The sequence below is a fragment of the Ochotona princeps genome, chromosome 9 (assembly GCF_030435755.1).
Source record: "Ochotona princeps isolate mOchPri1 chromosome 9, mOchPri1.hap1, whole genome shotgun sequence".
In the NCBI taxonomy this organism is placed as follows: domain Eukaryota; kingdom Metazoa; phylum Chordata; class Mammalia; order Lagomorpha; family Ochotonidae; genus Ochotona; species Ochotona princeps.
This window is the reverse complement of record NC_080840.1, coordinates 31,253,433-31,280,541: the sequence shown is the minus strand read 5'-3', so window position 1 is coordinate 31,280,541 and position 27,109 is coordinate 31,253,433. Positions and strand designations below refer to the sequence as shown.

At 42.7% G+C, this 27,109-nt stretch overlaps 1 protein-coding gene across 6 annotated transcripts in view; it reads right to left on the bottom strand.

Annotated features, from left to right (window-relative positions):
• The window catches only part of NCALD (neurocalcin delta), a 389,065-nt gene that overhangs the window by 61,582 nt on the left and 300,374 nt on the right, over window positions 1-27,109 (bottom strand). The window contains exon 1 of one of the 6 annotated variants that reach the window (XM_058668573.1): window positions 21,448-21,729. The exons of the other annotated variants lie outside the window; for them this stretch is intronic. The gene's annotated coding sequence lies outside the window, so the exon portion shown is untranslated. Of the gene's footprint in view, window positions 1-21,447; window positions 21,730-27,109 lie in introns of those variants that run through there. 6 annotated transcript variants of the gene reach the window in all.

Here is a 27,109-nt window from a genome sequence, read left to right as displayed (position 1 = left end):
ATTAGCTTCAATTTTGTGTAGTGAGCTACTCACAAGACTTTAATGGAAAAGGAGAATACACCCATTTTGTACCCATGGGACCTCTCTTGGACAGATTCCACAGCATGTCTAAACTCAGAGTCGACATCCACATGCAGGAGCTATTATAAACCCTTCAGACATGCAGGGAGGCCACAAGAAAACTGATTGGAAAGGATAATTTATCTATGATGTCCAGGTCTGTGACACACAGCATAATGAGCCCCCAAATATGTCCACATCCTAACACAGGAATGCTAAAGATTTTGCTTTGCATAGCGAAAGGGATTTTGTCAATATGACTAAGTCAAAAATCTTGAGGTTGAAAGGTTATTATGAGTTTCCCAGGCATGCCCATGTGATCACAAAAAGCCTTGGAAGAGGAATGTGGAGCTTTTCAGCCAGGGAGTAATATGACAGAGGGCTTAGTGACACAGAGCAAAGAATTGAAGAAATACAGCCATTCCCCGGAAGCTCCCAAAAAGCAAGAGGACAACTTCCCCAGAGCCTCCAAGAGGGAAGGCAACCTTGCCAACCCAGTGTTAGGCTCCTGACTTCAGGAAATGTCAAAGAAGCAACTGCAATGAGGTGTTACAGCAGTAGTAGGAAAATAGCAAGATGTCTACATCTCAAGTGTCCTGTAATAGGAATGTCCAGTTGTAAGCCTGAAGTCCTATGGCCATTTTGGTTCAATTTATGAGATTTCAAACAGCCTATTACTGATTTCTGGACTGATCTGTTTTTACTTATTCACAAAGATAAATGAATGACATCCCCACCTGTGAGCTTTAAGGAAACTTCCTCTAGATATTTTCAAATCCTAATAAGCTAAGGATTCCTTTCCTTTTCCTTGGAAAATAACAGACTTGCCAGGCTCCTGCTGGCACCCATCATGAGGACCCACAACCTCCCCAGAAAGCACACATTCAGGTGTGATTAGAAGTGGATGTAAATCGCCCTCCCTGCCCTGCCCGCAGATTTCACTGGGAACACCTACCCACAATGACATCTTTTGCCAGCTCAGTTGTATCAAGGTTAAAAAGGCTTTCTCATTTTAATGCTAATGAATGACTTGAAGAAAGCATGTCCCTGTTTGTTTACATATATAAATTTAGCAGCACTGTGAAACTGAGCACAGAATTAGCCATGGCAGGGGGAGGAACTGGATAACCTAATTAACCAAGGCTGAGCCACATGGACTCATTCAGCCACAGGAGTCTTGTGTATGCTGGCCGCTGGACTCCAGGAGGAATGGAGAAGCATGCCTGGCTGACCCAAGAATCAAATTCAAACAGGTGCAGAGTTTATTACCAGATCTTCAGCATGGAGGAAAGAGTCTTTCAGCTCTAGAAGGTTCCTAACACTGTCAGTATTATTTGAATAAGTTAGGAAATACCAGGTCACAGAAATGCCTCCTTTAAGAACATGTATTTTGGGGTGCTTTGCACTTAAGAAAACCTACTGTGTGTTCTTGTTCTCTCCCATTGGATTCCAAAATAACCAATGTCTTCACACATTCCTTGATGCTGCAAGCTGCTAAGAGCAAGCATATTGGTTGGTTTTCTTATATCACACATTTGTAAACACCAAGAGCTCCTGACAGCTGGATATGCATCTGGCACATTAGACTGTAGCTTGGAAAAAAATCCCATCTAGCAGTGATATTATATTGCTTAGCTAAAACGGTCATCAATAATAGCTTTTCTGGATTTTTCTCCCATCACCTAAGACAGATCCATTTTATGCTGAACAATTTAAAGTGACAGATTCACCACACAACCCCCTTATTGGCTTCCTGAAGGAAGCAGTAGGCTGGTGAGCAGTTGCTGTTTCTTCACCAGGAAAGAATAAAGTCAGAACGAGTGGCTGCTGTGTGTGCCAGCTGTCACCCGGGACGACCAAGACTCCTGACACACTTGGCAAACAGCATGAACTTCCAAGTTTCATTCTCTTTCTCTCGCTGTCATGGCCTGAGGCAGAGACAGCGGCAGTCCAGAATCCCCAAAAGTCAAGACTTCAAATAGTATTATTTCAGCTTAACATATATAATTGTACATATATGTTTAATCTTTAATTGTAGCTTAAACCTAATGCTAGATGAAGACTACGCATATAAATTCATTTTTTAAAAATAGGTAAAAATTTTCAGATTACATTAAGATTTAGATTTAATGCTGTTTTCATACATTTCACTCCTAAGATCTTATACATTAAAGTTTAAATTGAACACCCCAATCAAGGAGAACTTGCGATGCAGAGTTGGAACACATAAACTCTTTCTCTTCATCAAAATTGTGAATCTGGTAGAAAGTCTCAATTCCTTTCCATCAAAGTTGCTTGCTTTTCTTCCTAGCTATCCACTCCAAAACAAACAAAAAAGTAACCAGTGACTTGATGTAGGGGGTGTCAATAAATGAAACCTACAAGCACTAATTTGATACTAACTCCCACCTGAGGCAGAACTGGGTTGGGGCATATCTGTTGGAACCCTCTGTAGAGCTTTGGTGGGGAGCTCCTGTGCATTCCGATCTATGTTAGCAAGTTCAGGGTGGAGGGAGAGTGGGCACAAATGTCCCTCTCCAAAGCCAACATTTGAGGGGCAGCATAGCATGAAGCACCTAGAAGAACTTATGTCCAGATTGTCACAAAAGGGCAGACCAGGCACTCAAAGATCTAGTAGCACATCAACAGAAGCTGCCAATTCCTAATAGTCACTAGGATTCTGCTTTATATAATGGGAGTTTAATTAAGTCCATGACTATTTTGAAGTGAAGTGAGCAGGGCTATTATAACAGGTCATTTTAAATGGGTAAACAAGAAAAGACTCCAAGTTAGACCAAGTCATGTTTCTTGATTCTTAACACAGAATAATCTCAGAGAACTCTTTCCCCATCCTAACAAGTGGAGGTGAGTTGAATGTTTAGTCCTGGATATACCTAAGGTGTTATGTGTAGCAACAACTGAAGTTTAGCATGAACTAAGTGGATCTGCTCATTTAGTGAATAATGATTGCACAGATACTTGCCATATCTGAACTGAAACTTTGTGCTGGAGGGAATATGAACAAGGCAGGCATGAGCCTTACCATCATTCATCTGACCTCTGAGCAATAGTGCCCAGAAAGGAATTCACAGCCTCCATATGGCTCTATGGAGTCCTGAGAAGTAAGGAAAGCACCTAAAGGCAAAAAGTCCAGGAGCTGAGCATTCAAAACTCAAGAAGAAAAGGTTCCAGGATCAAACTGGGGAAAACACATCTTGTCATATCATCCTCTTAGATTTACAAGCAAACTGTCAGCACTGAAAAGACTTCCCATCTAGAAACACTATAGCTCATCCCAGCTCATCCATTCACCATGGAACCTCCTATGGGGTCCACTAAAACCTCACGCTTTTCCAGCAGCACATTCACAGGTCAGGATGGTGTGCTGAGGTTCGCACTTCCAGAGCCACCTTGGCTTAGGCAACTGTCATAGGAAGCAAAGAACAAAGAAGTATACACAATTGGCTCTCTAGTCTGTTATTCCTAAACTCATTTCCCTCAGCTCTGGGCATATTTCCTGGCTTCCAGTCCATGGATTTTCTTGAAAGTTGACACTTTGCTTTGTTTGTTCTCTGCATTCCTTGGTCCATGTTTTATCCCCATCCCTTTAGTCTTCTGAGTACTCATTCTCATTCTGTAGCTCCAGGATACAGCTTGACCATAGTTCCCACAGGTCCCCCTACAATTCAGAGGCTAGGGTATTTCCAGTGAAATCTCTTGCAAATAGAATGACTCTTTACCTTAACTGCAATCTTCTATTTCATCATGAGAATTGGCTATCTTGCAGGAAAGAATAACAATCCAAGCCCAGGTAACATATTTTTACATTATCCAACTTATTATGGGTCGCTTGCAGTTTTCTCATATTCCCTATACCAAATTATTTGAGAGACAGTAACTTGCCCAAGGTCATAGGGAATGTCAGGATTTGACCCAGCAATCTGATTTCAAACTGGATGTTGCTCTGAATCAGTAAGCCTCCTTTGATTTTCATCCCATATCAAGAACTATCAAGTCATCTTTAGGAAACCGTGCCCAGTAGTACCGCACACGTGTTTGGCTATGATCCCAAGGTAGCCTCAGGGTCTCAATGCCATATCCCTCTTCCAGCATGTTGGTTGGAACATGATAGCTTCTGATTCTTCTCATTTCTGGTCCTTCTAGTAGATTGATTTACATCTATGGTAGTTAAACTGGTAAAATACTCTGCTAATGTTCAAAGAAAACAAAAGCTGCCTCAATGGCAAGGATCGTGGCCAGGCTAAAGTCAGGAAACTAGAACTCCATCTGGGTCTCCCACAAGGCTGGCTGGAGCTCCAACGCTTGGGCCATCTTCTGTTGCTTTCCCAGGTATGTTAGTTGGGAACTGGGTTGGAAATGGAATAGGATTTGGTCTGGCCCCCATGTGGGATGCTGGCATTACAGGTGGTGGCATAATTCCCTGTGCTATAATACTGGTCCAAAGGTTATCTGTGGTGACAAAATGTTTTTACCCAAAGTTAAACATGTCTGTCTCCAGAACATTTCACAGACAAGGAGTTCTGGAACAGCATTTCCTGCAAACACCTGCTTACTTTGTCTCTTCAATATCCTCCCTAAAGGCCCATGCTCAGGCTTCATCTTAAATAAATCAGACTTCTTGGAACTGAGATGCTAGCAACAGCATTTTATTCAAGCTCTCTAGGTGATACCTATGTGAGACAAGACTTGACTATTTTTTCCCCCAGACACAGGACTATTCATATAATATTTTCTAACTGTTGGTCTGTGTAGATCCCACTGAGGCTGTTGAAAGCAGTCAGGCATGGTGACTCAGCAGAGGGACAGGTTGAAGAACTATGGACTTGTCTTTGATTACCATGTGTTCTTGGCCAGAAACACCTTCCCTGGGATTTAGTTTTCCCAAGCAGTAATGAGGGATTAATATCAACTTGTCTCAAAGGCAGGTAACGGGAAATGACTAATTCTGGTTGTCACGGGGTACTGCTTAGGCAAAGTTAAAACACTCTAATGACAAATGAAGGGATTTGAATAATTTTCCTCCAAAATATTGTCAAGAAATTCCAGGAATTATTCATAGGGAGCTAGAACTGGCTGTAATGTATGACACTATGTACTCACTGCTGCTCTTCCCTCCTGCTTATGTCTTTGCATAGCGATTTGAGAATAGAAATCAGAAAGAAAAGATACAAGCCCTTGACATTTTTTGGCACAGTCTCACAGCTAATGTTGACTCATTGATCGACTGTTGCCTAGAAACAGGTGTGTCCCAACCTCAACAGAACAGGGACCTTCCATGAAAAAAAGAACTTCACAAAGTGTTCAAGCATTTTTCCAAATTTTCCTTGTGCGTACCATCCATTACTTTATTACCCTCAGGGAGACAAAAATCCATCCAAAATGAAAATGTAACTCAGAAATGATCAGGTTAGCCAGTGGGGCCACGATCATTTATTTTTGAAACCTTTACAATAACTCATGTGTTATTTGAAGGAAACTTTCCTTCCGTGTTACTAGATGGAGCCTTAAAAGCAAGAGACCTATTTAGGTTATGAGATAAAACTTTCAGGTCCTGCCAATCACATTTAATATCACAGGAGATGGAGTGCATGGGTGTGAGGTAGGGAAGCCACTCAGTCCCTGGGATGTGAGGGAATCCACTGACAGCCTGCTGGCTGGCCTCACTGTAGTCAGAACCACTCAGCACTGAACCCCCGCCTGTTTACTATCAGCTGAGTATTACACTAACCTCTCAAAGGAAGGCCATGGTCTAGTACAGCATGCTCCCTGCCCTTTAGCTGGTCAACTTAGGGTGACAAGATACTCCAGTTTGACAGCTCTGATCTATTGGACAACTTCAGGGATCTGTGCCAGTTTGGGTGGGAGCTTTATGATTTAGTCCTGCCCTTAGCTGCTCCTCACCTAGGGGGCCCTTGTTTAGAGTAGTTTTCCAGTTGTGGTGCCCATCTGGGCTGGTAACCTCCTACTGGCAGTGAAATCTTTCAGCACTTCCACATGTGTCTTCGAGGCTGATACTCACAATAGGAGTGTGTGGTGCTGTTATGTGACCCATCTAGTGGGGGTGGACATACAGACTCTGACTTCCTGATTTCATGTCCTCCAAAAGGCAAGGCACTGCCTTTAGGACATAAATCAGTGCCTGCATGCCAGCATTACTTGGTAAACATAGGGCACAGGGCTGGCCACCTTGGAGTTTATGTTTGCCAGTCATGTGTTTGGCCGCAATGTCTGGGGCTTGACAATCTGTCTACAGTAAGGGGTACTTCCAGGTGAGGAAGTTAGAAGGTGCAGGTGGCTTTTGAGGTTTAATTGGTGTCAGTGAAGAATCACCTAGGAAAATTTTACAAAGCGGCACATCCCAAGTCCCACCTCCAACAGATTCTGACCCTAAAAATGCTGGATTCAGCTTTGAGAGCCTGCACCTTTTAGCTGCCCTGCTGGGATTCTGACTATAGAGGGCCTGTGTGTGGGCACTGTATTTTCCTTCTCAGACTCCTGTGACAATCCAGACCAGGCCTCCTGGAGGTCTGTTTACCTGCCGATTCTCCCCTCCTGACCCACAGCCCCAGCCCAGCTGGGGCCACATGAGCATCTTGGCTTCCCTCCGCCTACAGTCCTCATCCTCTGGGGTCTCCAGTCCTGACTACTCCCAGAGCAGCTGAGATCATGTCTGGTTGGACTGTTTACCTTCCCTGTTCTCATTTTCCTATTAGGATTGGCTGGCATTTCAAGGCAGCCTATGGGGCACCTTGCTGTGCTGTGATGGGCGATGTGGTTTCACGGATACCATCAAGCCAGTTTGACGTTGAGTTTGAAAGTGTGAGGGCCTCAGCCTCAGAGGAAGAGTGGATAGCTCATTCACTCATCTCTGCCCAAAATTCTGTGTGATGGACAAATGAGAAGACTTTACTGAGACGTCTTTAGTGACGTTCTAAGTTGAGGAGTTGAATGATCCCAAGGCAGGAGATGGAAGACACAGGAACACCTACTGTAACTGAGAAGGGCTAAGACAGAGTGTTCTGTGATTGAAAGCAGACCCTCTGCACTCACCTCTAATGGTTTCCAGCAAATGTGCTTTTTCATGCTAATTTCAGGAAAGGCAAATTCAATCTCTCCTTTCATGTTTCTTTCATTCTGTCGTTTGACAAATATTGGGTACTTGCTTTTGTGGCTAGAAGACATCTCAACATTAGAAGACTATTTTCAATTAACCAAGAATCAACCATCGGTGTGTGCTTCCAACAATTAATATTTTTTTGGGTTTTGTTTGGTTTTAAGAAATGAAGTTACCAGAAATAGGTGACAAAGCATCCAGACTTCATCCAGACTTTTTCAGCAGCCTTTGAGTAACAACAATTATACTAAGTAGTAATGTGAGCAGCTCAGTCCCACCACTGAGGCCTACTCATTTCTGGGTTTCAGCAGGCAGTAAGAGGCCAAGGCCTACTGGAGAGCTGCATTCGAAGCTGTGGTTTGGTGAAGTTCCTGGGAAAGGAAGTCTCAACACAATGGATGCAACTTACTGCACATGTAAGCAGATCCTTTACTGCAGATTTGCAACGACGACTGGTGTGAGTACTAAATCCTGATTATCCAGAACCACCAAGGAGCCTTCACTAACACCCCCGCCCTCACTTCTGCTGAATTAACACAGCTCTAAATAGACTGGCACTCGCAGAACGAGCCAAGATCAAAGCACCCTGTAATTGGACTGTCACCCAGTACTAAAGGACACAACACACATGAGAGATTTGGGTTACAAGGACTAATAAGTGAGCCCTCTGGGAACACATTCTGCGAGTTCACTCCAAAGCCATGCTCTAGCAGTTTGCCTTTGTGTTTCACTCACTCTATTCTTTCTGCCTGGATCACTCTTCCCCAGACCCCTAACACTAAATAAGGTCATCAAGGGTCTTGTTTTCAGCAAGAAAGACAACACAACTGTTTCCAAGGTTTCCATGCTGTTCTCAGCTCATTCATTCAGTTTTTTTGGAGTATCTAGTACTGGCCCCCTATGGAGTACACTCAGATTGTAGACAAGAAAGTAAGCATTAGAGAGTTTAGAGTGAATGAAATAAACAGGAAATTGCACAGAAATATACAAGTAGTCTTATAACTGGAATTAGTATTATACAGATTACTAGGGAAGCTGGGGGCGGAGCCCTCCCTAGTGCAGTCCTAAAGCATGAGCCAGCACCTGGCTGAGCCAGACACTGCGGTTTTGCAGATGGAAGTGACTCACATGACCCGTGTTCTCTAACTTTGTTCTTTCTTATATTAACATAACCAGGGAGGGGTGGGAGTGTGTCTGGGGCCAATCGCAGAATGGGACATGCACCATAACCTCAGGCCCATGAGGTCACCACAACTCCTAGGAATAAGCACTTGCCATCCACTTCAGGACAATGGAATACCACACTTGACCTATGTCACCTGTGCAAATTCCACTCTGGTAGCAGTATACACCCATGAAAAAGCAACAATTTGTAACAGACAGAAACCAGCAAAGGTTACCATTGGTAGACTGACATTTTGAGGCCTTTCTGGAAAAAAATCACAAACCTGTATATACTTACAGACTGATTTTTATTCAACCCATGAAAATCAGGACATTAAAAAAGAAAAAAAAATATTTCAGAGCGCGCTAATACACAGTGGAGAGGCGCTGCCCTGAGGACCCTGAAGAACTCAGGGCTGGAGCAAAGTGATTAAGGAAAGGCCTCTGCATAAGGCTGCTGCCATGTCCTCCCAGCCCCTACTCCCAACTGCACAGAAAGTCATTTTATCCAGTGTCTCCCAGTAGCAGTAAAGTCCTCTCAATTCTGGCAGCCACTCGGTCAGGAGTTTCTGATATGGGCCTCCTAAGAGCATAACCATTAGCTCTACCGTTCATGAGAAGCATGGCAGAAAACCATTCCAGCACAGCAGCCACCTCCACGAGGCAGCACAGGCCTTTGAGAAAGATGAGTGGTTCAAAGTATCAGTTATTGAAGGAAAAATCAAGACAGAAAAGGAAACAAAGTTCAAACAGGATAAAGCGGACAACTTCATACACTACTACTTATGAGACAATTTGTTTGTACACACAGCCTTCTCTAGAAAAAGCCTTCTAAATATGATGCTCAGTAGAAAGGCTGAGAACTGAGGTTTATATATTTGAGGTCCAGAAAACAAAACTGAGGAAATCCTCTGAGTGTGCATCAAAGGGGGAAAAAGTACACAGAAGACAAAAGCAGAGATCCAATATTTCCTAAGGGTATAGCACCTAATATTCTTTTCATAATAAGAGTTACTAGAAGAGGGCCCGGTGCCACAGCTTCATGGCTAAGGTCCTTGCCTTGCATCTGCCAAGATCCCATATGGGCACTGGTTCCTATCCTGGCTGTTCCACTTCCCATTCAGCTCCCTGCTTGTGACCTAGGAAGGCAGCAGAGCATGGCTCAAAACCTTGGGAGCCTGCACCCACATGGAGACCCAGAAGCAGCTCCTGGCTTGCGACTCTGAATCAGCTCAGCTCCTGTTGTTGTGGCCATTTGGGCAGTGAACCAGTTTTAGAAGCTCTTTCTGTCTCTCCTCTCTGTAAAATTTGACTTTCCAATAAAAATAAATAAATCTTAAGAAAAAAAGGAGTTACTGGAAGGAAAAAGAAGATAAAGAATATGGACATTTCAATGAGATAAGAGATTTTCCTGAGCCAAGTAAATCTTGGGTCTTCAAAGGGCCAGATATTAACTTTTACCAAACGGGACAATTAAACATCTGAGAGTGAATGACAACCTGCTGTCTAAGCACTGTTTTTCCAGGTCAATTGAAAAGATCAGTTAGTAACTCGGGCAAAATAGATATTCATCAAGGACAAAAACAATCTGAATATTAAGTAAACTATAGTATGCATGTAAGTAATGACTGGAATATAAAAACTTTGGTGTCTGAAGCAAACATTGTTAAGGCTTCAAGGTCAAGTGGGCATGTGGCTGGACACAGTGAGTGCCCATCTACTCCCTGTGGTTCTGGTCCTCTGGGGACAGTGCTATCTTCCTATTGTTTGGTTACTTTTCTTCCTGCAAGTACTTTGCGACTTGATAGACTATGTTGTTTATTTTGCATTCTAATCTTTTTTGGGAGAATTGTCTAAAAATGTTGGAATAGGTCTTGCACTCTAATTCAAACTTATTGATTCTCCCAAGAGCAATTTTTGTTTGATTATCCCTGGCCCACATAAGTAAATTTTATTAACTGAGAATAGATAGATTAGAAATTTAACTTAGAAACCAATAACTTCCATTTTTACAAAGTTATCTGAAAATCAAAACTCCTCAGTTTCATTTTAGAATTCTTTCCCTCCTATTAAAGTACAATAGTTTTTTTTTAATTTAAAATACCAGTAGTGGTTATCTATAAGCAATAGAATGCTAACAGTGATGTTTCTTTTCTAAACTCTGTATTCTTTCATATTTCCTGAACATTCCGCCAAAAACATGTATCAATATTCTACAACTGAATTTTACAAGACTAATAGGGTAATATCTGAACATGTCACTGGGACAAGAAAATCTCGAAGTTCATTGGCTTTCTATAAAAGATTTATTCTATTTACTTGAAAAGCAGGGGGAGAGAGGGATGGAGGGATGGAGGGAAGAAGGGAGAGAGGGAGGGAGGAAAAAGGAGAGAAATGTAAGAGAATCTTCCATCTGTAGATTCATTTCCCAAGTGGCCATGGCTGCCATTTGTTCTGGCTGGGCCAGGCAGAGGCCAGGAACCTTATTCATGTCTCTCACAAGAGTGCCAGAGGCCTCCAAGCACTTGGACATACTCCACTGCCTTTCCAAGTACATTAGCAAGGAGCTGGGTTAGAAGGTGAGCAGCCGGGACTCAAACCAGTACTCATGAAATGTCAGCGTAGAAGGTGGTGGCTTGACTTGCTACACCAGTGAGAGTGCAACAAAGGCTTTCATGACAATTTCCTGAACAGAGTCAAGTTTTGACCTGAGGTTGTACCCTTCTTAAACAGCTTCCATCTTCTTTAAGCATCTTCTGAATGTACTAGAAAATTGACCTCACGAGACTATAACTTATACTTAGATTCTTGCTCAAGGTCTCTATAAAAAACTCTTTGACCCCTTGACTCCCTTGACCCCAGACGGTGTGGTTTGCTTTAACTGCCCCTGGGGTTGATTTGCCAGCGTGCCTGGGGCTCACCAAGGGCTCCCTGAACATTACTTCCTGAACAGCCATGGAGGAATAATGGCTTACTGATAAGAGAATCAATTTCAATTTTCAAACATCAAACTGATGCTTTGTGATCCTAGGATGATCAACAAAGGATGTTTTGTGTTGGCTACACAGGAGCTTATTTTTCATTATACTTTGTAGATACAAAAATACTATCTATACTTTAAAAAACTATTTATTGGTAGTTTATTTGAAAGACAGAAAGATCGTTCACCTGCTGGTTCACTGCCCAAATGCCTACAGCAGTTAGGCTAGGCCAAGACACAGCCAGGAACCAGAACGCAATTCAGGTCTCCCATATGGGCGACAGGGACCCAAGCACAGAAACCATCAGTGCTGCTTCCCAGAGGATGTGTTAGCAGAAAACTGGATTTGATGTGGAATATCAAGGACACAATCAAGACAGTCCAGTATGGGATGAATGTATCCCAGACTGTGATGTAATCCACTGGGCCTAAAGCCCATTTCCTCCATACTTTTTGCACATATAATTTCCAATATTTTTCTTAATAATGGTGAGTTTTGCTTCGTAACACTCATAATAATTGCCAAACACATTCTGACAGTGGAAACACTAGTTAATGAAACACACAACTTAGAACTGACATGCCACTGAACATGAGTTAGTCTTCCTTTGGTGACTTGGTTCAATGATTTTCACAGTGACAGTGCAATGTCCCTAATAATTTCACTCTGATTATTCATTAGAACCAGTTAGTGATTACAGCTTCGTTTTTGAGAAAGTGTTATAAGATTTGAAGTTAGGGACCCGGCATGATAGCCTAGCAGGTAAAGTCCTTATATTGAACACCCCAGGATCCCATATTGGTGCCAGTTCTAATTCTGGTGGCTCCACTTCCCATCCAGCTCCCTGCTTGTGGCCTGGGAAAGCAGTTGAGGACGGCTCAAGGCTTTGGGATCCTGCACCCATGTGGGAGACCTGGAGGAAGTTCCTGGCTCCTGGCTTTGGATTGGCTCAGCTCCAACTGTTGCAGTAACTTGGGGAGTGAACCATCAAACGGAAGATCTTCCTCTCTGTCTCTCCTCCTGTCTGTATATCTGCCTTTCCAATAAAAATAATAATTAAAAAAAAAAAAGATTTGGAGTTAGTCAGTCAGTCTGGGTTTCAAATGAATTGCTAAGTAACACTGAACTTCACAGGTTATCTGCCTACAAATATCACCTAGCCCAGGAGGGCAAAAGAGAATTTGCAATTTTTATTAGAGCAAAAACTAAAACTTTTATAGAGAAAAAAACCATAATTTAGCATGTACTCAATTTCAGATTAGGATACTCAAATACCATAAACCACCTAAATTGCTTTACTTGTTCTTGGTCGTTCATTAGCTCCTTGTGATCTCACCGATCCAATCCAGCATCAATTGATAAATTCCTGACCTACCTGATAGATTACACACATGCTTCTTCTTTTCCAAATCATTCCTTCTATCCTGATGGGTAGATGTCCTATTTTTCATACTAGGCTGTCTTCCTAGAACTTTCTACCCTAGGGTTATCCTTTTACTTCTGTTAACAGAGCTAAATACTCCACATCTTGTAAGATCCAACTCTAAGCTTATTTCCTTTTCAAAGACTTCTCAATGCCACATGGCCTCTAGCTAATCTACTCATTAATCACTTAACTGAAATGGAATGAGTAGACAGCAGGTGTCCTGCATGGACACAGGATTGAAAACTAGGATGGAAGACAAGGCTCAGGCCCTATGTTGCACCTGCTGTTCAGCCTCCTTAATCAACAGGGCTGTTATCTTTTAAAAAGTCTGGATGGTCCCAAAATAATGAAGAACTATACTTAGCAGGAACCCCTTGATTACTGGAAGTTCTGGGTAATTGAACTAAATCTATTTAAAGTCTATGATAAAAAAAATTAAAAAATAAAGTCTATGATAAGCAAATAGGGGCAAGTGGGTGTTTACCAGTGCATGGGCAAATAAGTATTTTCATAGGTTCCCAGCTGCTAGCAAATGTTGAACAAACATCTTAGGGGAAAGCAGGTGATCATCACAATGGTGTGGATTTTAATGGTGAGGTAAGAAGACAAGGGTATCAATTTCTCAGCAGCAGAATAGACACAGACACCTCGTTGGGTAAGGAACCCTGGATCACATTTCTGGGTATTCTGAATGCTGGATTTGACCTATCCATAGAGCCAGCTGCCACCCTGGCAGTCTCTGTCAGGAAGGTAAGTCTTTACTGAGTGAGCTAAATCTCACCTGGTAAAGAGGAATTCCCTAGCCTTACTATAGACCGTTAGTGCCAAGAGATACTGGAAGTGGGCCAGAGAAGTGTGTCAGGAAGACAGCAGGGCCTAACAATATAACTCTATGTAGCAGATGAGGCAAAACAGGTGCAGGAAGGAGAGACAGGCAGACAAATGTGGATTAAATGTGACTGAGGGAAAACAGTGCAAGCACTGCTAACCGTGCAGGAAATCTCCTGCAGGGAGAGTCCCGGCCCCAGCCAGAGACAACAAGAGAGATTTCACTAGGACTGTGGTCTAACCCCAACAAAGCCCAACTCTTCTCCTTGATTCAGTGACAGCATGGTGTATTGAACAGTGTCCTAAATTTACAAGTAGACTGTGTTTCCTCAAGCTCATTCAGAATTTGAGTAGTCACTGAAATACAGGAAAAAAAAAAAAACCAAAAAACAGGTTAGCTTAGGGAGATCAGATCACAAAAGCCTTTTTGATTTATGTACACTTGAAGGTCAGGCATTTTCCACATATCTAATCATCCCATTGGTTGCAGTCACTCTGAATGCCCAGGAAATTATCCTCAAACTTACAGGCTTAACCACAAGAGCTTTTGACATGTGAACGAACGTTTGCTCTGGGTCAGAGCTGCACAGCAAGAGCTCATCTCTGATCATTTGGCATTGGGAGACCCCAGGGCTTGGAGCCTGGAACCATGTGAAGGCCTCCCCGCTCATTCCCTCTGGTGTCTAATAGCTGATGCTGGATGTTGGCCGAGACCCTGGCTTGGGGTTTTAGCTGTAGCATTCACAGATGGTCTTTTTCTATGGTCTGGGCTTCCCAGAAAAAAAAATGGTGGTGGGGTTCTAAGAGCAAATATGATGTTTAAGAGAAAGATTAGCTGCAAACCAAAGAAAATCACACTGTTCATATGAATCTATCTAGCTTTAGAAGCCATCAAGGATTATCTCTACTGTTCAAATGATAGGGCAATGGACTCTACTTCTTCCTAAAGAATGTAAGACTTCAGAGACCTGTGTAGGGTGGGCAATCCTGCAAGGCCATTTCTGGAAAGTTCAATCTTCCCCCTCTTTGAGACAACTTCTAGGAAAAATGCAGCTTAAGCACTGAAATACTACAACTCAAACATCATACATCAGGGTACCTAGAGAGCAGGACTCCAGAGTTGAACACTGAGGGCCTTGTGACATGCTTGTGTGATGTTGGCCACAGACTTCTGCTTAGAATCTCTGTGTCTTGATTTGCTCTTTCACAAAACTCTGAAGAAAATAGTTGCTTTGAGAAGAACTCTGAGACTGCCTGTCCACTTTTGCATTAGCTACCACCCTAACACCAGGGACATGCTTCCTCCATACTGGCACTGCTGGCTCCCGGAGCAGTGTGTGTGAGGCGGAGCACCATCAGTCATAGAAAATGAACAAGAACAACAGCTTATATTATGGAGCACCTAATGCCTGTCATCACTCTTGCAAGAACATGGATCCATCCATCGTGTAGGTAGTAGGTACTAACACTATCCAGGTAAGAGAACTGTGACTTAGTAACTTGTTCAAAGCATTTCCAACAAGTGACAGACACAGAACCCTTCTTTCACACTTGATTTGTGAGTGTAAAATGAGTATAAACCATTGGGATTTCAGGCTACTTCTGATAGCATTGAGCCTACTATGTACCCTTCATGGGAAGAGGAGTGAAAATAAGGAACATTAAGAATTCTTCTTATAAAATAAGATGGCTGTTACCTACATAAATGAAAACTCCTTTGTAGATCAATCTCTGCCAGTCTCATTTATCTGTCAGAGCAGAGGACACCCAGCTTCTGGCCACTGGGAACAGGGCTGGAGTCTCTGACAGTGACCGGAACAGACTGAGCCTGAATGAGGTCAACCGCTCACCAGCTGAAGAATGTCTCTGCCAAAGTTTGACTCTGGTAAACAATCCAACGGTTCTAAGGCTGCTTGTCCTTTTTGTTTTGATGTATTTTTTTTTTTAAGTAAGAATTCTTGGTGCCTATCAGGAGCAGCCTGGCTATAATCTGCTCACATAGATTCATAAGTAGGTTCTCTCCAGTTAGTAAGTTCTGTAACAGCAGGGACTGTGTCTGTCTTGTGCCTCACAGTGTCCCTGATGCTTAGTTCAATGTCTGACACATAGTAGGTGCTCTCAATTTGTTGAATGCATGGAAGACTGAATGTTGGAAGACAAAATCAAACAAAAGTTTCCTATGCTAGTGGCATATATCACTCCAGGACCATACCCAAGAGAGATCCACATGCCTATGACACTACTATGGATGTGGTACCAGCTGGTAATGTTGTCTGACTGAGTGACCATGCTGCCCTGAGATCCATGGGACGGCGTAGCATGGCATTTACCTTTGTGGGATGCTATTTTCATTTTCTCTCTAAGAATGTTGCAAATATTGTCATCACAGAATTGATTGTGGCTCTGGTTGTATGATTCATAAGAGCATCTGTGGGAGTCTGAGTAGACGGCCCAAGAACACAGCACTGTTCCTGACATTTACCACTAATGGATTGGAGAGGGCTCACATTCGTGCAAGTAAAGGAAATTCAAGACTGTCATTATAAAAACTCATCCTGGCATAAAAATAATATGTAGCTTTTGGTTGTTCTGTAGTCACTGTAATAGAATTCAGACAATATGGACCATTCAATCCTGACAGGCCAGAGCCAGATAGGTTTCAGACTAGAACCTTCCTGCAAATCAAATCTGGAATCTTGCCATGACCAGACTACATTCCATTTTACACAAATTTCACATAAATTTTAAAGGGATTTCAGGTATTTCAAGGCATTTATAGCTATATGAAGGTACTTTTTGAAAGTTCATGGAAAATAGCATTAAAAGTTTATTTTAGTGAGTACAAAAACTCCTAAAGCTTATGCATACTTTTCATAATGCATATCTTTCAGCTTTTTGAGGACTCACATATAATCTAAAAAACCCTGAAGTTTGCCACCAAAATAAAAAGAACAGACTGTCTTGGAGAACTGACTCCAGTGAACTTAAATATGCATCATATAATTTTATATGAGAGTCTTAATGAATACTAACTTTTATGGCATCGCTTCTGGAAACAATTAAAAAAACCCATTACATCTTGGAATGAATGCTTCATCTTTGATTTCATGCAAAATAAAGGCATGTTCCTTTTTTGAACTTAACATTGAAAGCACCTGCCATGGAGAAGTGAACAGCATAGCTTGGAGTCAGAGATTTCAGAATTTCCCCAAGTTTCCTTATCAAGTTACCACCAAGACTCATAGCACCCAAAGCAGGTGTTTTCCAGTCCAGGGAACAAGAAATGTTGGAGAAAATTCTCTTGCATAATTTCCCAGGGAACACTGCAAGAAAAATGGGTAAGCTCCTATTTCTCATGCCAGAGATTTGGTCTGAGTTTACAGAACAGCTTGTGTAAATTGTCCGAGTTCCCACTCTCTGATGCTGAGACACCTGGTGCCGTCGATGGACTAGAAAGAAGGGTTATTTTAAAAGCAGCCAGTCTTTTGGCAGCCAGCCAATTGCAAAGTTATCCCATCAACTGGAGAGGAAAAATCAGGCAGGCTACAAAGCAGCCTCACAGAGGAGGTACACACTTAGGACAATGGTCCTGGCTTGTTCTTTAACAACAACAACAACAAAAGTAAAATTTGAAAGACACAGAAGCAAACAAATATAGACAGAAAGAGATGTTCCAGCTCCTAGTTTACTTCCTACACACCACAAATAAAAGGACAGTGTGAGGTTTAAACTGGGAGACTAGAACTCATTTCATATTCCCACACTGGTGGCAGAGCCCAACCACTCCACTGCTGTCTCCTCCTGGGTTGTGTATTAGCAGGAAGCTGGAACAGGAAGAGGAATCAAGGACTTGAATTTGCATGGGCACTACCCAAGTGTCAAATGCCCATCTTCAAAACTATCTGCACTGGCACATAATAGTCACATCTATTTATAAGGTGCAACCTAATGTTTTAATTCACGGGTAAAAATGAAACAGCACATATATGATTTGTTTACATTGGGCAACAAACAAATTGGGATAGTTAAGCATACTGATCACCTTAAGTTTTGGACATGATTTTTATTTTTATTTTTATTTTTATTTTTTAATTATTTATTATTTAACTTCAGTAATTACATTGTATTATGTGACACAGTTACATAGATACTTGGGTTCTCCCCACCCCTCCCCAAACCCTCCCACCATGGTGGATTCCTCCACCTTATTGCATAACCACAGCTCAAGTTCAGTTGAGATTTCCCCATTGCAAGCGTATACCAAACATAGAGTCCAGCATCTTATTGTCCCGTCAAGTTCAACGGCTTCTTAGGTATACCCTCTCTGGTCTGATTTATTCATTTTTATTTGAAAGGCAGATCTCACAAAGAAAGGCAGACAGAGAGTCTTTTATCTGCTCATTTACTCCCCAAGTGACTGCAATGGCCAGAGCTGAGCTGAGCCAAAGCTGGGTGCCAGGAGCCTCTTCTGGAACTCCCACACAGGAATAGGGTCCCAAGGACTTGGGCCATCCTCTGCTGCTTTCCCAGTCCACTAGAAGGAAGCTGAATCGGAAGTAGGGCAGCCAGGATAAAAACTAGTGCCGACATGGGATGCTGGTGTCAAAGGCTAGACACCTGCTGTGCCACTGCTCAGGCACCTAGCATCGATGGTTTTTAAATGATGAGTACATTCAGTCTTATAGCTATTTTCATGTATTTATCTTAAATACATAATAAGATTGTGTCCTCAAATGCCTTGGAAAGCATCTCCATTTCCCACTTCTCTCTGAATGTGTCCCATCTGGCTGACACATCTGCAGTACCCCCAGCAACTGAAATGAACATTACAGCTTACCAACTCACACACCTGTGTGCTTTACACTGAGCTGGGAAGTCACATTGTTCTGCAAAGCTTGCTTCAGACACTGGGAGCAAAGCATCTTTTTGAGTTGTCTTCAGCCATGATCTCAGATAACACCCAAGGTCTTCTCGGAGTAGATAAAAGTCCCTTTGTAAGTAGCTATTGTCTTACTTCTATAGCCATGGTTTTGTATAGCTTGCATTAATTCTAAGAGTTTTCCTATTAACTTCTATGGAACTGGGAAGGTAACAGAAGACCACTTATGAGTCCCAAGGCAGCAAATGAACAACAGTTCCAAGTTGGGAATTGCATGGCTCTATCGTCCATCTTCACTCAGAATTTAGATGATACTGTGTAATTCACACATTCAGAGAGGGAAATCAGATGTGCTGGAACTGAGCGTGGAAATGAGGTTATAGACTTTATCAAGTGCAGGCTGATGGCCTTCTGGCATCATCAGCACATGTTTCATTTAATTCGGGGGTTAGAATTCAAGAGGGCTCAGGAATTCAGATGGGAAAAAATATTAAGTCTTTAATTTCACTAACCTCAAGCAGAAACTTAGGATTTCCTTCAATTAAAATGCATGCCACAAACCACAACACCTGTGATATTGCTGCTAAGAGAAATCACAGATATTTTCACATTTCAATAAAGCATGATAAAGATTCTATAGTATCTTTTACACTCAGCACTCCCTCAAATGTATGGTAGTGAAGTAGTATATTTACTGCTAGTGTCTGGTATTAAGGAATATGTTAGTAATGAGACACATAGCACATTAAAAAAATGGCTAATATAGTCCAATAAAAGTGATTTATTTTGTAACACTGCATACTTTTGTTTTCGGGAATCAAAAATGTTTTTCTCAGAAGACTCCACAGGTATTTTTTTTCAGGCTGCTAAAGTGGTCCTTGGCATCAGAAAGGTTAAAAATTCGTGAAACTACACACACAGCACTTAATAATGCAACACCGAAGATTCTGCAGGAAATCAATTCTTGCCAGCCTCTTCTGAGGCTGAAACAAACTTGACCTTGAAATCAACATAGTCCTTGTTGTAAATACACGATCCTGAGAGTCAGTTTTTTTCTTAACTATTTTGTTGTAAGACCTGTAGATTCTAGAGCATCTCTGCATTCTTTCATAGGCTATTTCCTTTAATCATACAACGCAGCATAGAGATTTTTCCATCAATGCTGACTTGTTCCCTTACATGTCATTCTGCTAAAATCCAGTCTGTTTGATAAGGGCCTAGAATATAATCACTGTGTAAACTGAAGGCATCCCAGAAAGGACATCAAGAAAATCTTGGCTACCTGGAAAAATTATACTTCAATATTGTGAGTAAAGCAAGTCAACACAACAGTGTATTCCATTAGAGTGCTTTTAAACCACAGCAGCAATTGTCCCACTCACGCTCAACGGAAATGTTACAGATCAATTCATACATTTCCAGGGGTGTTAAGAATATGGGCTTTGGATTATCATAATTATGAAATCAATTAAATAATGAGATGATGTCTCTTTAGAGATGCCTTGAATACAAGCACATTAGACTTTCAGAAAGTCCTTCTTGAAAGCTTTAACCCCAAATAAATCCAATGCCAGAAAGTTAAATGAATATATACTCATCAAAAGCTAGAGAAGTTATCAGCAAGTTATTCCCTTATCCCTGCAATTACTGCTTGCAATTCTCACCTTCAGATTAAAATAAATGTTAAATATTAGAATTCTGAAACTGACAAACATAAAAATTAAAAGCAATATAGTCTTGCACGAAATTGAAATGTGTCATATACTATATATTTGACCTTCATCTACACTTTCAGACCTTTTCATTTTCTTCTTAAGATGCTAACGTGGTGATCTAAAATTTGTCTTTATTTCTGTTAAATTTGTAATATTAGGAAGCCTGGTTATAAATAACATCTAGGCTTCAATTAACTTCAGTACCTGAGATTTCCTGTGAGCTATAAGCTACAAAACAATCTAACTTGTGCACAATGAAGTAATATCCAAAATTGCTCGATTGGGAAGGAAATGAGCTACCACAATGCACATGGAATAATTTGGAGTCTACAGTGTTCTTGGACTAAAGAGATAAAAATTCTCATTAGTTATACTTATCAAGTTAGTCACTCAAGATCTGGAGCCAATTTTTAGTGACAATTTATCTCTGTGTTATCAGTTAAAGTAGACCTTGCTATCAATATGTTACATTTCATTTTAGGGCTATGGTGTTGCAGTCTAGGTGATTATGTTCATCTAAAAATGCAAAACAATCTACATGACTCCTCAGCATAGACCATCCAATGCCATTTTCTTCAGAGCTGGGTTTTCAGGGAAGGACTCTGAAAAGATGCACTTTGCTCCCACAACTAAAAAGCAACCGCATGCACACATTTAAGGTTTCCAACTGCAACTTCCTTGGGATATTCCAGATCATTTTTCTCTAAACAGGAAGCTGTTGATAGTTTGCCCTGGTATTTTGAAAACACCAGTCTAATTTACAAGAAAATTTCTAACTTTCAAAGTATAAATGTTCTTTCCCTATTGTTCCTATAGTTGTTAATTATGCATGCTGCCAATGAGACGGAAACCAAATTCCACACTGTGCTAAGCTAGTTCCAAACGGAGCAGCAATTGAAAAAAAAGGAAAAAAGGAAAAGTTAGCAACACATTGCAAAGCTATGCTGGAGTTTTTAAATTCCCATCAACACTAAAGGGTGGATTCCTGCAATTTAGACACTCTGGCTCAACCTGCTAAATCCACATCTCTAACATCAGTCATGTTGGCAGGTGTTGAGGGAGAAAGAGATTACATTTTAACTCACTTCACCAAACAAAAATTCACATTGAACCTAAATTCCCAAGACTTTCCACGAAATTCACAACTGGAAGCAGGCTTCACCTTCTCCCCCAGCACAAGAATTGCTTACAAAGACTAACTGCAGGAAACCACAAGGAGCTGTGGGAAGCTGACTACGCTCTGTACATAAAGAAATTACCTCCCAGAGTAGAAGTGCGGGGTTTAGCAGTCCATGCTCTGCAGCCCCAGGAGGTGGAGGTGGCGGCAGCAGCGGCGGTGGCGGCAGCTCCAGCATCCACTAGATTCTCACAAGCCTTTGACTGTGCGGGCTCAGCCACAGGCTCTGCCTCCAGCTGACGTCAAAGTCTCTGTCACATGGCCAGATGAAAGCCAAGAGAGCATTGGTTGTCGTAGCAACCACAGACGGCTCTGAAATTATTTCAATAGGTCATCTGTCACTGTGCAGGGTGTGTGTGTGTGTGTGTTTGTGAGTGTGTACACACTGCACAACCATCATGGACAGCTCCCTGACAAGTTCATCCCCCAAAGCCAGGAGTCAGAAGTGCCTCTAACTTTGCTCTCCCAGACTGAGGTGTGTTTTGACAGTTACTTGCAGGAAAACGTATGGCCTTACTATCACCAGCCTGAAGCCACGTGTGTGTGTGTGTGTGTTTGTCTGACACACACACAGGAAGAAACTCAACAATTCTGTAGATAGTTTTCTGCGTGAATAAAATGCAATGATAAGCCAATGCATAAAAACAATAGCTCCAGGAGAGTTAAAAGATATTTTTAAACACAGTATAATAACCCATACCAACATATTAAAAGCCAAGCTAGTGATGGAAAGAAAACCCAGAAACATAGTGAGGGGTGCCCTAGAAACAAGTGAGAGAACTGAATGTTCCTGACACCAAGGAGGATGTGGAAAGCCAGTAAGATGATTTCAGGGCTGCTGAGTTACAAAGTGTCTATACAATATTTGAACACTGACTTGTGATTGAATCAAAAACTGCATCAGGGTCACCACACAGAGGCCAATTCTTCCCTCCTACCAGCTCCCACCGGTATCCCTTTGTTGGAACCCCCTGGGGTAAGTGTCCCACAAACAGGCAAGCCCACAGCAAGACAAAAAGTTCTGCAAGTTTTTTAGCTTTATCTTCCTTTAAGGTCACCTGAACCTACTTACACCTCTGTCCACACACCTGCCATGTTCAAGTAAATTTTCCTTCATTAACAACAAGTCACTTAAAATGATATGAGACCCAGAGGACGATCTGGTGAAGAAGGTATCCGGCTTCAGAAAGACCAAGGATTACAAAAGAGGGGAGAAGACACTGCCTTCCAGATTCTCAGGACCCTTCCATGGAAAGCTTCTCAGCACCCCTAGTTTGCTTTTTTTCCTTTTTCTTTAAAGAGTATATATGCACTCTTTAAGTGGAAGCTAAGCCAGCCAGGTAGACTACATTTGTGTTATTTCAAAAGAATGAAATTCCTTCTTTAGTAATAAGACAAATGACCACATAGCTTGGCCGTGCAATCTCTTAATTCTACACCCCTCCTCAACTTGCTTTACTTGTCTCTCAACCCCTGCTGAAAGAAAAGATGGCTTTTTAATTGAAAAGTTGTTTTCCGGGTGCTGTTTGTATAGCACTGTGTAAGTAAAATCAAAGTGTAAGAGTTGTCTCTGTCCCATTCCCTTCTCCCTCTTTAATTTCAGCTTCATGATCACTGGATACTGATCTAGTGGAATGAGGACATGTGAGCCAAATGTTTAATCAAATGGGTCCAGATATCTGTCAAGCTCACATTTGAGCAATAGCCTCAGTTCACACATTTGCAATTTGTCCAGTTGTGCTTCTGGGTTTCTGATCAGAAATGTACATTTTTGTAAGGAGGAAGGACAGGAGTGCAGACAAAGAGAACCCTTATAGGACCTTTTTTTTTTTTTTTTTTTTTTTTTAATTACAGTTAAAGAAAGAAAAAGAAAGAAGAAAAAAAAAAAGGGTTCAGGGGGATAGGGAAGTGGGCAATACTATTATGTCCATATTGTTTCCATCTTGTATCTGAGGTAAAGGAGGATATTGAGGGAGAAGCCCCTTATAGGACCTTTATAGATCTCAGACCTACAGGTTCCCTGGGCTGCCTTGCTTATCTCTGAATCTATAGCTGCTTATCAGCTCTTTCCTGCAGCTTTAGCACCTGGGAGATAAGGGTGCAGTGCCATGCTCTGCCAATAGGGGATGTCCTCTGAAACAAAAGTTCTTACTTCCAAAAAATTCCCTAAAACTCAAGATTTTAGGTTGATTATTTTGCAAATCAGCAAAACAGCATATTTTGAACTTAAAAATTTAAGTAATGCGTAAGACCAAGTATCCTCTACAATGTACTGATTTGGGCTTACTCTTATTGTCAGGGAAGATAATTAGAGGGCTGACAGTTCTTACAAATAGTTTCTTTTCTCTTGTGAAATTCATTGCTGGCTATGGATCACACAGTGGTACCATTTTACCCAAGAGGCTTTTGTGTTTTCTTTGTTTCATCTGTACATTGATTATTCAGTGGTGTATTTTTCAACTTCATGGTGCTGTATTTTTGTTTGTTTAACTTCATCCCTGTTGTTGACTTTATTTCATGGTTTCTCGTTTAAGAAAATATATAGTGATGACATAATAGAGGTTATCATATTCAAATATGAAGATAAAATGCAACATCCATCCCTACTTCCAAATCAAAGACGGACTCCCGGAGTCCTAGGCTTTCTCCAGGCCCGAGAGAGCTCTTCCCTCAGGGTAAGTACACCATGAGGGAAATTTGGGAACTGGATTAAAGTCCTAGCTCTGCCTTGTCACTAACATCCTGCAGCAGGACAAGTTTGGGAGGGGTTCAGGCCTTGTGGCTGGGGTAAATGCAGCTCCCTGCAGGGTGGTGGCTGTGGGGGTGCCCCAGCCAGGCCGAATCCAATGCTGGGGACTCAGGCCAAAGCCACTGCCGAAAGGCAGTGACTGAGTTGTAGGCTTTGGGCAGCCAGTGCACCAAGTGGTGCCAGGCTCTACCTGCTGGCCACCTGGCAGTGAACTCTGGGGTTTTTAGGATATGTAATTGCTACCTAAGGACATCCATGAATAAGGCCAGTGTTAGTGTAGGTGAGAGATGAATTCTAGGTGACTCCCAATACTGGGGTCACGAAGCTTTTGGGCAAGCATAGGGATTGAGACCTGATGGTTTGGAGGGGAGTGTCCATAAGATCTATTTGAGCCAGACTGATTCACCAGCCCAATTAGCAATCCTGAGATGGGCTTTAGCATAGAGTATCACTAACTGCCACATACCAGTTCACACCAAAGCTATGGATGGGGGCCTGTCTGGTAGGGCTAGGTACCAATACCTGAATGGTTGGTGGAATACTGGACTGTGGACTGGTCACACTTGGCAGGGTCAAGACACTAACAAGCACGCAAGAGAACTTGGTCTGAGGATAAACTCTGTGGGAAAGTGTGGACCCAACTCTGTGGAAATACAAGACCCACAGGTTAGCTTGCAAGTTGGGGTGGCAATGGGCTGAGCTAGGTGTGACCATGGCATCTGCCATCACTTATGGGTAAAGGAACCGATAGTCTGGGCAGATCAAGGCAGTAGTACCCGAAGGTGCATCCTAAAACAGGATGTGGGATGGACCAGGCAGGGACAAGCAAACCTCAACTCACAAGAAAGAACAGAAATCAGGATGGAGCACATGTCACGCCAAACTAGGCTCTTACACCGACTGGTCTGCATAAGCCAGGGATATTAGGCCACAGCATCGAAGGCAAAGGCTGAGACAGGTGAGGGGCTAGGCCATTTGGGTCAGAGCAACCACTGGCACGTGTGTAATCTAGGGCTGGGAATAGGCCCGGTTGGGGAGCTATGAGAGTACACCCTTGCTGGGTTGGGGTTCCCACGGGAGAGTGCAGGGGCCAGAGTGGGGGCTGTGTTCTGGTCTGGATGTGGCTGCAATCTTCCTTGGCACAAGTGTGGACTGGGGCTGGGTGGACCGAGCTGGGCTAGACACCAACACCATCTGAGGCTCTGGAGAACCAGAGTAGATGTAGGATGGACTAGGCTTGGTCTCTGCCCCTGCTGAGCCCTGTGTGAGCAGTGTCTGGGTATGGATAAGCCTTGGCTGGGCTGAAACACCCAACAGTTAGAATTGGAATGGATTGAAGGCTAGCAAAGAGGGCTGGCTGATGGAACCACCAGTACACACAAGATCTGGCATAGGGAGAGGTTCCGATGGAGGAGCCTGGGAAACTCCTCTATGGGGACACAGTCCCTACAGGTGAGCGCAAGAACCATGATAGGGAGCAACCCAGACCAGGCCAGAGAAAGATATCCACTGGCATACATATGGCATAGGTGGGGGGCAGACCAAGCTGAAACCATTCACATCACCCGCTGGCGAATCTGAGCATCAAAACAGAGTTTGGGTCAGGCCGAGTTCGGTTGCGACACAAACCAGTGCACATTACGGAATGCCAAGGTGGGGTGAGCTGTACCAGATGTGGTCACAGCATACATGAGAACCAGGGGGAGGGAGCAAAGCCGGCAGGGGGAATGTGGGCTCCCCTGTTGGACAACCACTCCCAGTGAGTTGGGATGGGGGCAGGGCAGACCAGGCAGGGATACAACACCTGTGGGCATCATGTGAGCTAGATCAGGGAAAGGCCAGGTTGGGCTGACTGTTCTGACTGGTGCAAGCAACAATTAGAGTGGGTGAGGGTTGGTTGGATTTGGCCACAGCATCATTTGACAGAAGCTGGCACTGGGGGCTTAATTTGTCAAGTTAAACTCCAGAATCCCACTGGAGAGCACAAAAACCAGGACTGGGGCAGGGGTGGCTAGACAGAAAGGCCCTGCCAGTATGTGTGTGGGCTGGATAGTAGGGTTGGTTGGATTGAACTAGGCTTCAATGCCCATTGACATGTATGAGAGCCGAATCGGATGTGGGACAGACTGGACCAGTCTGCTGTACATACTGGCATGCATGGGAACCAAGGTAGGGCGCAGGCCTGGTGGGGGTTATGGGGAGTCGCCCCAACTAGGCTGCAGCTCCCACTGGTTTGCGTGAGGGCTGAGTACGAAGTGGACAGGATTGGGCTGGGCTGCAACACCCATTGGTTCAAGTGGATGACAGGGCTGGAAACAACTGACCCAGCAATTGCAACGACTAGCATGTGCATAAGTTGATTGGGGCGACGGAAAGTGCCAGACCCTGTACTGGCAAGCACACACAAGAATTAGGTCTGGGATCACCTCAGACAACGTTTCTTTGATGATCCCTCCAACTGAACTGCTGATCTCAGCACCCCCGCCATAAAGAGACTATGTCAGCCAGTGGATTCTGAATAGATTTCATCGTGATTGGAACAGCGACATTGGCAGCAATTTAGACCTGTTGAACTATCAAAACTGCTTGAGCAGGACCCTCGGAGCGTGCCTCACATCAGGGACCTCAGATGGGTGGGAGGCTGGGTAGGGCTTCTTCCTTTGTTTCTCCCCTGATCCCAGATACAGGGAAAAAAAGTGGTGTATTAGTGTGGAAACAACGGTATTACCCACTTTCCCATAGCCCTTGACCCTTTGTACCCTTATCAACTAAGTAAGATTATTAAAAAAAAATCAATTAGCAATCTAAGCAAAGTTTTGTTAAGAAAATAAATTTTGAACTTTTATTTCAATCTTTCATTTAACAAAAAAAACTTCGTAGTGTCATAAAAAAAGATGGACTCCCAATGAAACTGTTAGACATATCTAGACAATGGGATGCTAGACTGACATTATTTGTACCAGCATTATGGGGCATACTTAAATAGACTAATGGA